The sequence below is a fragment of the Pyrgilauda ruficollis genome, unplaced genomic scaffold (assembly GCF_017590135.1).
Source record: "Pyrgilauda ruficollis isolate IOZ18807 unplaced genomic scaffold, ASM1759013v1 scaffold1161, whole genome shotgun sequence".
NCBI lineage: Eukaryota > Metazoa > Chordata > Aves > Passeriformes > Passeridae > Pyrgilauda > Pyrgilauda ruficollis.
In genome coordinates, this window is record NW_024509889.1 from 1 (window position 1) to 11098 (window position 11098).

An 11098-nucleotide genomic window follows, 5' to 3' on the forward strand; every position below is an offset into this window, starting at 1 on the left:
ATTGGGATTGTCCAATGGAATTAGCCATTGGGATTTTTCATTGGAATTGCCCATTGGGATTGTCCATTGGGATTAGCCATTGGGATTGTCCAATGGAATCATCCTTTGGAATTGTCCATTGGGATCATCCATCGGGGTCACTCATTGGGATTGTCCATTGGGATTGTCCAATGGAATCACCCTTTGGAATTGTCCATTGGGATTGTTCTTTGGGGTTGTCCATTGGGGTCACTCATTGGGATTGTCCATTGGAATTATCCGTGGGAATTGTCCTTTGGGGCCGTCCATTGGTGTTGTCCTTTTGGACTGGCCATTGGAATGTCCATTGGGGTTGTCCCATGGAATCGTCCCTGAAATATGGACTGGCCATTGGAATGTCCATTGGGATTGTCCCATGGAATCGTCCCTTGGAATAATTCTTTGAAATTATCCATTGGGATTGTCAATTGGAATCGTCCTTTGGGATTGTCACCCATTGGAATTATCCACTGGAATCATCCATTGGGATTGCCCATTGGAATTTTCCATGGGAATTATCTGTTGGAATTGTCCGTTGGATTTATTAATTGGAATTACCCATGGGAATTATCCATGAGAGGAATCCTTTGGAATTATCCATTGGAATCGTCCATGGGAGATGTCCAGGGGATTTATCCATTGGAATTATCCATGGGAGTCACTCATTGGAATTATCCCTTGGGATTATCCGTTGGGATTATCCATTGGAGTCACCCTTTGGAATAATCCATTGGAATTATCCACGGGAGTCACTCATTGGATTTCTCCTGTGGAATTATCCTTTGGAAGTAATTATCCATTGGAGTCACCCCTTGGAATTATCCCTTGGAATCATCCACTGGAGCCATCTTTTGGAAATGTCCGTTGGAATTTTCCATTGGACTCACCCACGGGAATCACCCACTGGAATTATCCAGTGGAATTGTCCATTGGAGGCATCGCTTGGAATTATCCCTTGGAATTTTCCATGGGAATTATCCCTTGGCATCATCCATTGGAATCATCCTTTGGAATTATCCTTTGGAATCATCCATGGGAGTCACCCACAGGAATTATCCACTGCAGTTTTCCATTGGAATTATCCGTGGGAATCATCCACTGGAATAATCCATTGGAATCATTCTTTGCAATCATCCATTGGAATATTCCATTGGAATTATATGTGGGAATTATCCTTTGGAATTATCCTTTGGAATTACCCACTGGAATCATCCATCGGAATTATCCATTGGAATCATCCTTTGGAATTGTCCATTGGGATTATCCATGGGAGCCACCCATTGGAATTGTCCATGGGAATTATCCATTGGAATTAATTACCCATTGGAATCATCCGTGGGAGTCACCCGTTGGAATAATTCTCTGGAATCATCCGTGGGAGTCACCCCCTGGAATTATCCTTTGGAATCATTCTGTGGAGTCATCCATGGGAATCTCCCTTTGGAATCACCTCCTGCCCTTGGGACGGGGCCGTGGATCCCTGGGAATGGGGAATGGGATCGGGAATGGCATCGGGAAGGGGTTGGGATGAAGCTGGAGCAGATCCCAACCCCCTGTTGGGATCCCCCATTGTTCCATGTGGATCCCCATCCCAAAATCCCAAAAATCTTCGCTCCGGAGGACACCGAGTGCTGATTATCCAGGAAATTCCCGAAGGATCCAAGATCCCTTCCCTGGGAGCCGGGACGGCCTTGGGGGTGCAGAGGCATCCCGAGGAATTCCAGCCCTTGGGATGGGGCCGTGGATCCCTGGGAATGGGATTGGGATCGGGAATGGCATGGGGATTTGGGAATGGGAGCAGCTCCAGGGAAAGGGGGGAGTGGGGTGGGATTTGGGAAGGAATTCCCGGCTGGGCTGGAATTCCCAGAGAATCCCTGGGAATGTCCCAGGAAAGGCTGGAGCAGTTCGGGATGGGAATGGGGTGGGATTGAAGCTCCATGGATCCCATCCCAAAGAATTCCAGGATTCTTGGATCCAGGACACTCAGGATCCATCCCCAGGGATTTTTAAGGGATTTGGGGATGGAAACGGGAAGGGAGACCCTTCCTGGAGTCCCCAGTTCTCAGGGAATTCCTAAAATTCCTTCCTGGAGAGGAGTCGGGATGGGGATGGATCCAATGCCAGGCTGGGAGAGCTGGGAATGGAGGGAATTCCCTGGGAAAAGTGGAGGGATTTGGGAAGGAATTCCCAGCTGGGCTGGAATTCCCAGCGAATCCGTGGCCGTCATCCTTGGAATTTTCCCAAGGAAAAATCAGATCCTGGAGTATTCCCAGGGTTCCTCCTTAAGGTCCCTTCCCCCCCAAACCATCCTGGAATTCCCTGAATCCCAATTCCTCACGGAACAAAGGGAATCCCCTGGGAAAGGAGGAGGAATTCGGGAAGGAATTCCCAGAAAATCCCCGACAGCATCCGAGGAAATCTTGCACGGCCCCAGGACGTGGGACTGGAGCGCGCCGGAACCGAACCTCCACCATCCCACCGCGGGAACCCTTCGGAATGCCGGGATTCTTTCGGGATCCCGGCCATTCCCGACGCTTTTTCCCGGTTTTCCAGCGTTTTCGGGCCGGCGGGCGCGGCGGCTCCGCAGGGGATGTACAACAACATGAGCATCACCGTCTCCATGGCCGGACCCGGCCCCGGCTCCGGCTCCGGCGGCTCCGGCGGCGTTCCCGGCGTTCCCGGCATGGGCGCCATGGGCGGCAGCATTCCCATGAATCCCGTCATGGCCGGCATCAACTCCATGTCGAGCCTCGTCCAGCCACGGCGGCCCTTGGCCCCAAGGGGAATGGGAATGGGATCGGGAATGTCGGGAATGGGATCGGGAATGGGATCGGGAATGGGGGTGCAGGAACATCGGGACAGGTTCCAGGTGCGGGGATGGGGCCGTGGATCACTGGGAATAGGAGATGACATTGGGAATGGGATTGGGAATGAGATTGGGAATGGGATCGGGAATGGGGCCGTGGATCACTGGGAATTGGGAATGAGATTGGGAATGGGATCAGGAATGGGGCCGTGGATCCCTGGGAATGGGATCAGGAATGGGGCCCTGGATCACTGGGAATAGGATTGGGAATGGGGCCGTGGATCCCGGGAAATAGAGAATGAGAATGGGATTGGGAATGGGATTGGGAATGGGGCCATGGATCCCGGGAAATAGAGAATGAGACTGGATTTGGGAATGGGATCAGGAATTGGATTGGGAATGAAGCTGTGGATCTATTCCTGTTTCCACTGGGAATAGGAAATGGGATCAGGAATGGGGCCGTGGATCCCTGGAAATAGGGAATGAGATTGGATTAGGGAATTAGATTGGGAATGGAATCAGGAATGGCATCGGGAATGGGGCCGTGGATCACTGGGAACAGGGAATGGGATCAGGAATGGCATCGGGAATGGGGCCATGGATCCTTGGGAACAGGGAATGGGATCAGGAATGGCATCGGGAGTGGGATCGCGAATGGGATAGGGAATGGGATCAGGAATGGGACTGGGAATGGGGCCCTGGATCCATTCCTATTTCCATTGGGAATAGGGAATGGGATCCGGAATGGGATCAGGAATGGGGCCCTGGATCCTTGGGAACAGGGAATGAGACTGGGATCGGGAATGAGGCCATGGATCTTTGGAAATGGGATCGGGAATGGGGCTGTGCATCTGTTCCTGTTTCCACTGGAAATGGGATGGAGCTGGGTGGGGTTGGAGGTGCAGGAACATCTGGAGAGGTTCCAGGTGCTGGGATGGGGCCGTGGATCACTGGGAATTGGGAATGAGACAGGAACGGGATCGGGAATGGGATTGGGAATGGGATCGGGAATGGGATCGGGAATGGGATCGGGAATGGGATCAGGAATGGGATCGGGAATGGGATCGGGAATGGGACCGTGGAATCCTTCGGGAAAGGGATGGGGAATGGGATCGGGAATGGGGCCGTGGAATCCTGGGAATGAGGAATGGGATCAAGAATGGGATGGGGAATGGGGCTGTGGATCCCTGGGAATTGGAAATGGCATCAGGAATAGGATCAGGAATGGGTGGGAAGGAGATGGGAGAAATCTGGAGCAGATCCCAGCCCCCTGTTGGGATCCCCCATTGATCCATGGGGATCCCCATCCCAAAATCCCACCAAACACGAGATCCATCCCAAAATCCCACCAAACACGAGATCCATCCCAAAATCCCACCAAACACGAGATCCATCCCAAAATCCCACCAAACACAGGATCTCCATCCCAAACCCCACCAAACACGGGATCTCCATCCCAAACCCCACCACTCACGGGATCTCCATCCCAAATCCCACCAAACATGGGATCTCCATCCCAAACCCCACCAAACACGAGATCTCCATCCCAAAATCCCACCACTCACAAGATCTCCATCCCAAACCCCACCACTCATGGGATCTCCATCCCAAATCCCACCAAACACGGGATCTCCATCCCAAACCCCACCACTCACGGGATCTCCATCCCAAACCCCACCACTCACGAGATCCATCCCAAACCCCACCGCTCGGCGCTCTGTGCCGTTCCGAGGTCCCGGCATTCCGGCTGAGCGCGGCCGTTGTCGCCGGCAGGTCCCGGACGCGGCGCTGAGGCCTCCAGGGCTCTACTGCAACCAGCTGGGCTCCGGCGAGCTGCTCAAGGCCGAGGCCGACGGCGCCCAGGTCAGTTGGTGCTCCTCAAACTCATCCCACAGCTCAGCAGCTCCAGGGCTCGGGGACGTTCCCAGGAAAACAACCGGGACAGTCCCGCAGCCGCGGTTACGGAAGGCCACCATGGCTTGGCTTGGCTTGGCTTGGGTTGGAAGGTTCTTCCAGGAGGTCACGGTTGGGGTGAAGGCACCAGGGTCACACCAGCGTTGGGTGGCACCCATGGGGTGACACCTCATGCGGTTGGAGCCACCACGGTGCCACAAGCATTGGGTGACACCATTGGGTGACAGCTCTTGGGCTTGAGGTCAACAGGGTCACACCAGCGTTGGGTGACACCCATTGGGTGACACCTCCTGGGGTTGGAGCCACCATGGTGCCACCAGCATTGGGTGAGACCATTGGGTGACAGCTCTTGGGCTTGACGTCACCATGGTGCCACCAGCATTGGGTGACACCCCTTGGGTGACACCCTTGGGTTTGACGTCACCATGGTGCCACCAGCGTTGGGTGATACCATTGGGTGACATCTGTTGGGGTTGAGATCACCAAGGTCACACCAGCATTGGGTGACACCCTTGGGTTTGAAGTCACCATGGTGTCACCAGCGTTGGGTCAGCAGCTCCAGGGCTCGGGGACGTTCCCAGGAAAACAACCGGGACAGTCCCGCAGCCGCGGTTACGGAAGGCCACCATGGCTTGGCTTGGCTTGGCTTGGCTTGGGTTGGAAGGTTCTTCCAGGAGGTCACGGTTGGGGTGAAGGCACCAGGGTCACACCAGCGCTGGGTGGCACCCATGGGGTGACACCTCCTGCGGTTGGAGCCACCACGGTGCCACCAGCATTGGGTGACACCATTGGGTGACAGCTCTTGGGCTTGAGGTCAACAGGGTCACACCAGTGTTGGGTGACACCCACTGGGTGACACCCCTTGGGCTTGAAGTCACCATGGTGCCACCAATGTTGGGTGACACCCATTGAGTGACACCTGTTGGGGTTGAGATCACCAAGGTCACACCAGTGTTGGGTGGCACCCATGGGGTGACACCTCTTGGGCTTGAAGTCACCATGGTGCCACCAGCATTGGTGACACCACTGGGCGACACCCCTTGGGGTTGAGGTGAACAAGGTCACCCCAATGTTGGGTGACACCATTGGGCTTGAAGCCACCAGGGTCACACCAGCATTGGGTGACACCCCTTGGGTGACACCCTTGGGTTTGACGTCACCATGGTGCCACCAGCATTGGGTGACATCCATTGGGTGACACCCTTGGGTTTGACGTCACCATGGTGCCACCAGCGTTGGGTGACACCATTGGGTGACACCTGTTGGGGTTGAGATCACCAAGGTCACACCAGCATTGGGTGACACCCTTGGGTTTGAAGTCACCATGGTGTCACCAGCGTTGGGTGGCATCCATTGGGCTTGAAGCCACCATGGTCACGCTGGAGCTGGGTGACACCCACTGGGTGACACCCATTGGGGTTGGAGCCACCAGGGTCACACCAGCACTGGGTGACACCCACTGGGTGACACCTCCTGGAGGTGGAGCCACCAGGGTGCCACCAACATTGCATGGCACCATCGGGCAGCACCCATTATGGTTAGAGCCACCACGGTGACACCCATTGAGTTTGGAGCCATCATGGTGCCACCAGTGGTGGGTGACACCCCAGGGGTTGAGGTCACCAGGGTCACACCAATGTCGGGTGACACCATTGGGTGACAGCTCCCGGGCTTGGAGCCACCACGGCGCCACCAGCACTGGGTGACACCAGTGGGTGGTACCTCTTGGGCTTAACATCACCGTGGTGCCACCAATGCTGGGTGGCACCCCCTGGGTGACGCTCTTGAGGTTGAAGCCAACACGCTGTCACCAGTGTTGGGTGACACCCCTTGGGGTTGAGGTCACCAGGGTGCAACCAATGTTGGGTGGCACCCCTTGGGTGACACGTCTTGGGTGTGGAGCCTCCACGGTCCCACCAGCGTTGGGTGACACCCAGTGGGTGACATCTCCTGGGGTTGAAGCCACCAAGGTCCCCCCAGTGTTGGGTGACACCCAGTGGGTGACATCTCCTGGGGTTGAAGCCACCATGGTGCCACCAATGCTGGAGTGACCCTGGTGGCTTCAACCCCAAGAGGTGTCACCCAAGGGGGGCCACCCAGCACTGGTGGCACCATGGTTACCTCAAGCCCATTGGGTGACACCCCTCGGCGTTGGAGCCACCGTGGTCACACCAGGGTTGGGTGACACCACTGGGTGGCAGCTCCTGGGGTTGGAGCCACCACGGTGCCACCAGCATTGGGTGACACCAGGGGGTGACTCCTCTTGGGCTTGACATCACCATGGTGCCACCAATGCTTGGTGACACCCCTTGGGTGACACCTCCTGGGGTTGGAGCCACCGTGGTGTCACCAGCAGTGGGTGGCACCCATTGGGCTTCAAGCCACCATGGTCACACCGAGGTTGGTGGCATCCCGTGTGGTTGAAGCCACCAGAGTCCAACCTGTGTTGGTGACACCCATTGGGTGACACCTCCTGGCGCTGGAGCCACCAGGGTCCCACCAGCACTGGGTGACACCTCTTGGATTGAAGTCACCAAGGTCCCACCAGTGTCAGGTGACAGCCATTGGGCTTGAAGCCACCAAGGTCCCACCAGCGTTGGGTGACACCTCTTGGGGTTGAAGCCACCTTGGTGCCACCAGTGTTGGGTGACACCGAGGTATCACCAGCGTTGGTGTCACCCAGTGAGTGTCACCTCCTGGGGCTGGAGCCACCAAGGTCACACCAATGTTGGGTGACACCATCGGGTGACACCTCTTGAGCTTGAAGCCACCAAGGTCCAACTGGTGTTGGGTGACACCACTGGGTTGAAGCCACCAAGGTCATATCAGTGTTGGGTGACACCATTGGGTGACAACCCTTGGGTTGAAGCCACCAAGGTCCTATCAGTGTTGGGTGACACCACTGGGTGGAAGCCACCCACCAATGTCACACCGGTGTTGGGTGACACCACTGGGTGACAACCTTGGGTTGAAGCCACCAAGGTCCAACTGATGCTGGGTGACACCACTGGGTGGAAGCCACCAAGGTAACCTCAGTGTTGGGTGACACCATTGGGTGACACCCTTGGGTTGAAGCCACCACGGCGCCACCAAATCCAAAAACCCCGGAACGTCGCTCCTGCTGCCGCAGCCGCCGGGAACTGGAAATCCGGGATGGCTCCACCTCCACCCCGTTCCCCAACCCCCCTGAGATGTCTCCAGCCCCACCCCAGCTCCACTGGAGCAGTTTCTCCACTAGAATCCCAAATGTTTTTCCTGGATCAGCAGCTGGGAGCCACCAGGAGCCTCCCCATCCACGGAATACAGAATCCCAAAATCCAGGAGGCTCCACCCACCCCATGACCAGTCCCATTCCCAAACCCCCGGAGATGTCTCCAGCCCCACCCCAGCTCCACTGGAGCAGTTTCTCCACTGTAATCCCAAATGTTTTCTCTGGATCAGCTCCTGGAGCCACCAGGAGCCTCCCAATCCTCAAAACTCCAGGACAGCTCCACCCACCCCATTCCCAAACCCCCTGAGATGTCTCCAGCTCCACTGGGAGCTGTTTTTCTGCCATAATCCCAATTTTTTTTCCCGGATAACTCCTGGAGCCAGCAGGAACCTCCAATTCCCAAAACTCTGGAACGGCTCCACCCACCCCATTCCTCAAACCCCCTGAGATGTCTCCAAACCCCACCCCAGCTCCTTCTGGAGCCGTTTTTCCACCGTAATCCCAGTTTTTTCTTGGATCAGTGCCCGGAGGCTCTGGGAACCTCTCCATCCATGGAAATCCAGGAGGCTCCACCTCCACCCTTACCCAATCTCTTGAAGGTTCTCCAAACCCCACCCCAGCTCCCTTCAGAGCCGTTTTTCCTCCATAATCCCAGATGTTTTTCCCAGATCAACTCCTGGAGCCACCAGGAGCCTCCCAGTGTTCCAAGCTCTGGAACGGCTCCACCTCCACCCCGTTCCCAAACCCCCGGAGATGCCTCCAGCCCCACCCCAGCTCCGTTCAGAGCCGTTTTCCCACCGCAATCCCAATTTTTTTAACTGGATCGGCACCTGGCATCTGCTGGGAACGTTCCCATCCACAGAAATCCGGGATGGCTCCTCCTCCACCCCGTTCCCCAAACCCCCTGAGATGCCTCCAGCCCCACCCCAGATCCATTTGGAGCCGTTTTTCCACCGCAATCCCAAATGTTTTCCTGGATCAGTGCCCAGAGCTGCTGGGAGCCTCCCCATCCATGAAAATCCGGGATGGCTCCTCCTCCACCCCGTTCCTCAACCCCCTGGAGATGCCTCCAGCCCCATCCCAGCTCCGTTGGGAGCTGTTTTTTTGCCATAATCCCAATTTTTTTTCCCTGGATCGATGCCTGTCATCCACCAGGAACCTCCCAGTCTTCAAAACTCCAGGATGGCTCCACCCACCCCGTTCCCAACCCCCTGAGATGTCTCCAACCCTGCCCCAGCTCCGTTCTGGAGCCATTTTTCCACCGTAATCCCAAGTTTTTCCTTGGATCAGTGCCCGGAGCCACCAGGAGCCTCCCCATCCACGGAAATCCAGGATGGCTCCGTCTCCATTCCACTCCCCAACCCCCTGGAGATGTCTCCAGCCCCACCCCAGCTCTGTTCAGAGCCGTTTTCCTCCATAATCCCAGGGAGCCGTTTTTACACCAAAATCCCAACTTTTTTTTTCCCGGATGAGCAGCTGGGAGCCACCAGGAGCCTCTCAATCCATGAAAATCCAGGACAGCTCCACCTCCACCCTGTTCCCCAAACCCCTGGAGATGCCTCCAAACCCCATCTCAGCTCCATCAGGAGCCGTTTTCCCACCAAAATCCCAACTTTTTTTCCCGGATGAGCAGCTGGGAGCCACCAGGAGCCTCCCCATCCACGGAACTCCAGGACAGCTCCACCCACCCCGTTCCCCAACCCCCCTGAGATGCCTCCAGCCCCGCCCCAGCTCCGCCGGGAGCCGTTTTCCCTCCGCATTCCCGAACTATTTTTCCCCCCGGAGCCGACTGAGCCGCAGCGCTTTTCTTTTTGTAGGACGCGAAGACCGAAGAGTTCTTCTCTGGGGTGGCTCCAGACTAGAGGAGAAGTTCTCTAGTGAGTTTCCAGCTTCACGTAGTTCCCAGATCCCGCTCCCGCCCCTTCCCCGGATCCGCTAAATCCCCTTTTTTTTGTTCTTTTTCCCCTTTTTGGTTTTTTTTTGGGAATTCCGCCCAGGTGCAGCAGGTGCAGGTGTTCGCCGACGTGCAGTGCACGGTGAATCTGGTGGGAGATCCCTACCTCAACGCGCCGGCTCCGTTGGCCAATCCCAAAAATCCCGCTGCTCCGCCGCCGCCGCCGCCGCCGCCGGGACAAGGGAAGAGCCTCCTGCAGCAGCTGCTGACGGAATAGAACCCGGAACGTCGGGAATTCCCAAAAAAAAAACCAACCCCCAAAACTCGGGAAAGATGGACACGAAAAAAAAAAAAGAGAGAAAATTATTATATAGGATCTATTTTTTATGGGAATTTTGATATCCAGCCCCGCCCCCGCCGCCGCCGGAATGTTTGGAGTGAAAATGGAAAATGGGGGATTGGGGGTTTTTTGGGGAAAGGGGGGGATGGGCTTTGCACCAAGGTTTTTTCCCCCTGGTTTTTTGGGGTTTTGGGCCTTTTTTCCCTGATTTTTTTCCTCCTTTTTCCCTATTTTTCCTCCTTTTTCCCCCTCTCTTTTCCCTTAATTTTTCTCCTTTTTTCCTCTTCTTTTCCCCTGATTTTTCCCCCAATTTTTCTTCTTTTCCCTTTCCTCCCTGCTTTCTCTCTTCCCCTCATATTTCTCCTTTTTTCCTCTTTTTCCCTAATTTTTCTCCTCTTTTCCTCTTCTCCCTTTTCCTCTTTTCCTCCTTTTTCCCCCTCTCTTATCCCAATTTTTCTCCCTTTTTCCTCCTCTTTTTCCCTGATTTTTCCCCCAATTTTTCTTCTTTTCCTTCTTTTTCCCTTTCCTCCTTTTCCTCCCTTTTTCCTCTCTTCCCCTCACTTTTCCCCTGATTTTTCTCCTTTTTTCCTCTCTCTTTTCCCCTATTTTTTCTCCTCTTTTCCTCCTTTTTCCCCTTCTCCCTTTTCCTCTTTTCCTCCTTTTTTCCCCTCTTTTCCCAATTTTTCTCCTTTTTCCCCCTCTCTTTTCCCAATTTTTCTCCTTTTTTCCCCTCTCTTTTCCCCTGATTTTTCTCTTTTTTCCCCCTCTCATTTCCCCTGATTTTTCTCTTTTTCCCCTTTTTTTCCCCTGATTTTTCTCTTTTTTCCCCCTCTCATTTTTCCTGATTTTTCTCCTTTTTTCCCCCCTTTTTTCCCTGATTTTTCTCCTTTTTTCCCCTCTCTTTTCCCCTGATTT

At 55.0% G+C, this 11098-nt stretch overlaps 1 long non-coding RNA gene across 1 annotated transcript; it reads left to right on the forward strand.

The window, feature by feature from the left end:
- Positions 1 to 4593: 4593 nt before the first annotated feature.
- LOC121362053 lies at positions 4594 to 10135 on the forward strand. The gene is made up of 2 exons (XR_005956439.1): positions 4594 to 4687; positions 9947 to 10135. It is a non-coding gene; the product is annotated as an uncharacterized LOC121362053 (long non-coding RNA).
- The last annotated feature ends 963 nt before the right edge of the window (positions 10136 to 11098 follow it).